At 39.8% G+C, this 4,651-nt stretch overlaps 1 long non-coding RNA gene across 2 annotated transcripts in view; it reads right to left on the reverse strand.

Annotated features, from left to right (window-relative positions):
* Positions 1-4,651, reverse strand: part of LOC103541584 (uncharacterized) — a 29,828-nt gene that overhangs the window by 16,208 nt on the left and 8,969 nt on the right. The window lies entirely within an intron of this gene.

Raw genomic sequence — 4,651 nt, forward strand, 5'->3', positions numbered from 1 at the left:
GGAATTACCTTTACAAGGGAGCATCCCCTGTCAGATACCCTATACTAATGAGACACTGGGACTCTCAGGGCACCAATACTTTAAGATAGTGAACAATCCAATTTTTTTCTTTTTGGCTTCGGAATGTACCAGCGTTTCATGTATTTGCAACAGTTTTATATCCCGTAGCATTTCCTGTATTTGCAACGATTTTACATCCCTAGTTAGAGAATTTTATAGCATGACAGGAATTGTGGCCAAAGGCCCAACACATTCAAATTTATGCCACCATCAGACTGCCATGAACCACTGGTTCTAGGAATAGCCATCACCAAAACAATCAGGAAGTGATCTAATCTCTTATTGAAGACATTAATTGCACATACTTGCTTTCACATTGTTTGAGATTAGGAAAACCAGCAGAATCATTTTTGTGTCTACTACTATTGGAAGATGAATCTTAAATCATTTTTCATAACACCATAAACTGAGCTTTGATGTCTTTTGAACATAATGCTCCTTAAAAAATAAAATGTGTTTACTTTTAACGTGTACATCAACTGATACAAATTTTTAAAATAAGTTTCACACATACTTGTTTTTATGATTTATAATTATCTGAACAATATTTCACAGCATTTGAAGCCAAAGATTTTTTTTTTTGTCTCTTTTTGCTGAGGAAGTTTAGCCCTGAGCTAATGTCTGTGCCAGTCTTCTTCCACTTTATATGTGGGTTGCCACCACACCATGGCTGACAAGTACTGTAGGTCCGCACCCAGGCCACTGAAGCAAAGCACACCAAACTTAACCACTACGCCACAGGGCCGGCCCCCCAAAAGATTTTTTAATGGTCATGAAGAGAAAAGTAAAGTATTAAATCTTCAGTATTAGAAACATCCTTATTTAAAAAAATAAAGTTAGGTGCTTACTGAATGATAGTTTTTCCCCCTTTATCTTTAGTCTTGCTGAGAAACACTGTCATGCGTAGAAGCTGTTCACAATCTTTAAACGGGAAACTCACGTTTCTGCTCTTATCCTTCCTTGAATTTAGAGAGGCTAGCACAATATCAGGTTTCCTAAAATTGGTAAAGACATGACAGACTGATTTTCTTCTATCATCCTCTGTATGACAGAATATTCTATTCAGGTAGTAGTTTTGAATACCTGTTTTATACACAGAATTGTTCTAGTCTTAGCTGTATACCCTCCAATGCTGAGTGAAGAGTAGTTTGGAGCATAGAGACGATGCTACCCTTTTTAGGTTTAGTGTTGATTCCAAATTTCCATTATAGTGTCCACCATCTGATGTTGACCAGAGGGGCAATGATAAGAGTCAGGGAGGTACAGAAAGATATGGGGCCAGAGATAGCCTGGAGTGGTATAGACAAGAAAGTCCAGAGGGACCCGGGATAACTGCAGGCATAAGGCAAAGGAAGCATGAGATTAAAGAAGATCTAAGTAGTTGCTAGTACTATGAAGAAGCAGGCAATGTACCAGGAAGTCCGTAGAAACCCGTAGAAAAAAAATGGTGAAGATGCAATCAGTTAGAAAGAAGAGCTCCGAGTTCCATCACAGCCAGTTATTGGAAGAGAAGATGTACTACGTTAGACATTGTAATCAGAACCACAGGGTCCTAGCAGAGAGACATCCTGGGATTGACAGCACCCGCTCTAAAAGAACCCTGAAAATGGAAGGCAGTTTCACAAACAGTTATGTCAGAAACATATGTGTTGCTCCTCCCTCTTTTTGGAGGAAGGCAAGAACTTGTAGTTTGTACTTTTCAGGAACAAATATATATGTATATATTGTGGAACAGTCATGGAAATCAGAATCAGATAATTTTCCTATAGAGCAGTGGTTCTTAACTGGGAGTGATTTTGCTCCTCAGGGGACAATAGTGATTGAAAGGGGCAGCTCTCAGACACAGGCAATGGTGATGACCTGGTAATTTGGAATGAGGAGCCAACAGCTATAAAGGGAGGAAACAGATGAGTGTTGGGGAGGAGGGGTTGTAGGAGTTATGTGTGCGTATTGGTGAAGAGGGAGAAAACAGAAGAGAAAAGGATGGAAAGAAAAGAGAATAATAGAAAGGAACAAGGATATAGGGAAAGGAACAAAGATAAAATAAGAGATGGTGATAGGGAAAGAGAAGAAAGTGACAAGTAATTCTGATATTATATTACATCCGTCATATTTGAGACAGTTGGGTCATATGATACAAGCCATACAAAGGTGAACAGATCAGCTCCTTATCCCCAGATGTATTGAGTCTTATGTGCACAGCACATATTATTTTTCTTATCTTTAATGAATGGGCCTACATTCTCATCCTGTGCCCGAAATTATTTCTTTATAGTCTAATCAAAAACTCCATCAACAGTGAAAACACAACTAGAAACTTTGAAATGCTTCAAAACAACTTGTTCTCCTCTTAGTAATATCACAAGAAGTTAAACTGAGGTTCTAATAGCTATCTCAGTCTTTCTTAAATCCTCTAGAGCACGGTTTCTCAACCTTAGTTCTAATGACATTTTTAGCCAGACAATTCCTTGTTGTGAGGGGCTGTCTTCTGTTGCAGGATGTTTAGCAGTAACCCTGGCCTCTACCCTCTAGATGCCACTACCATCCTCCATTGTGACAAGCAAAAACTTGTCACAAGTGTGTGTGTTGGGGGGGGAGGAAAATGTCCCCTGAGGAGCAAAATCACTCCCAGTTAAGAACCACTGCTCTATAGGAAAATTATCTGATTCTGATTTCCATGACTGTTCCACAATATATACAATAAGATTCTACTGAGAAATGGCACGTATGACCAGCACTGCTAGTCCCTTTTCCTAGCCCACAAAATGATCTCCAGAGTACCTGAAGTCTATGCAGCAATCACGCTAGAGAAGGCAGTCTACTGTAGGAAGCCACACCTCGTTTACTTTGAGGCCCCGAGAAATCTGTCCTCAGAAACGACTTGCATAAAGAGCTCACGCTGCCTTTACACCTCCCTCTTCCCTCCGTGCTGTACTTTTTTTTTTTAAAGATTGGCACCTGAGCTAACAACTGTTGCCAATCTTCTTTTTTTTTTTCTGCTTTTTTCTCCCCAAATGCCCCCAGCACATAGTTGTATATTTTAGTTGTGGGTCCCTCTAGTTGTAGCATGTGGGATGCCACCTCAACATGGCCTACCGAGCAGTGCCATGTCGGCGCCCAGGATCCGAACCCTGGGCCACCGAAGCAGAGCGCGCGGACCTAACCACTCGGCCACGGGGCCAGCCCCACCATGCCATACTTCTGGTGCTACCCTCTCCTTTGCCCTTAGACCCAACCATGAATAGACACTATCCTTGATCTAGATCTGCACTGTCCAATACAGTAGCCACCAGTTACATGTGGCTGTTGAGCACCTGAAATGTGGCTATGCAGTTGAAGAACTATATTTTTAATTTTATTTAATTTTAATTAAATTAAAAAACTGATACTCAATTCAATTATTGGGAAACCTTTAAGTATGTTCAGAGTAATGTGGATATATAAATCTACTTTTTCCATTTCATATTTTATGTAATCTCAATCTAAAGTATTTTCAATGAAAATTTAGTATCTGAATTGAGACATGCAATAAGTATAAACACTGGCTTTCAAAGACTTAGTATGAAAAAAGGAATGCAAAATATTTCATTAATTTTATATTGATTAGATGTTAAAATAATATTTTGCATATGCTGATTTAAGTAAAATATATTATTAAAATTAATTTCATCTTTTTAATGTGGCTACTAGAAAACTTAAAATTACTTAAGTTGATCACATTATGTTCCTATTTATTGGACAGCACTGATCAAGATCTTCTCATCCTTTCTCTGTGCCATTCTCTTCTAAGCCATTCTCTATGTTCCAAACCAGCTCAGTTCTGTGAGGCTAAGTTCTATGATTCCAGCGACTTTTTACCTAGTTCTTATTCATTCATTCAACAAGTATTTATTGAGTGCTGCTATGTGCCAAGCCCTTCGTCTAGGTACTGGGAATACCGCAGGGAACAAGATAAGATCCCTGCTCTTATAAGCCTACATTATAAAGGAAGACAAACAAACAAGACGAATAGCAAATAGGAGTAAGTGGTATGTAGAATATAAACAATGAGTTGAAATGAAACAGTGACCGAATGACTACCACAAGTAGTCAGAAAAGGCTTTTCTGGGGAGCTGACGTTCTAACTGAAATATAAATGTTCAGCTTTGGGAAGTTCTGCAGAAGGGCATGCAAAGGCAACAGCTAGTGCAGTCTTTAAAGGAGGAATGAATCTGATGTGTTACGGGAACTGAAAGTAGGTCACTGTGTCTCAAGATCTGGATTAAGGGGAACGTGGCATAACATAAGGTCCGGGAGGTGCTTGGCACACACTAAGTATCAGCCGCGACCATTAGCGGTGTCAGGTCTTTTCGTTAGCATCATGTTCAGCATTTTCTTTCCCTCAAAGCTGTTTAAATCAGTTAACTGGTATTTGATCTTCATGAATTCACTGCGTTGTGGCTGTTGTGTTTCAAAATAAGACCCGTAATGTTAACAATTACTACAATTCTGAACTGCTCCCTAAATAGCTAACCCCAATCCCACCCAGGACGGTCCCGCCTGTCACACCGGCGGAGACCACCACACCTGGCGCCCTCACTCTGACACTCAC

The sequence above is a fragment of the Equus przewalskii genome, chromosome 19, assembly GCF_037783145.1.
Source record: "Equus przewalskii isolate Varuska chromosome 19, EquPr2, whole genome shotgun sequence".
NCBI lineage: Eukaryota > Metazoa > Chordata > Mammalia > Perissodactyla > Equidae > Equus > Equus przewalskii.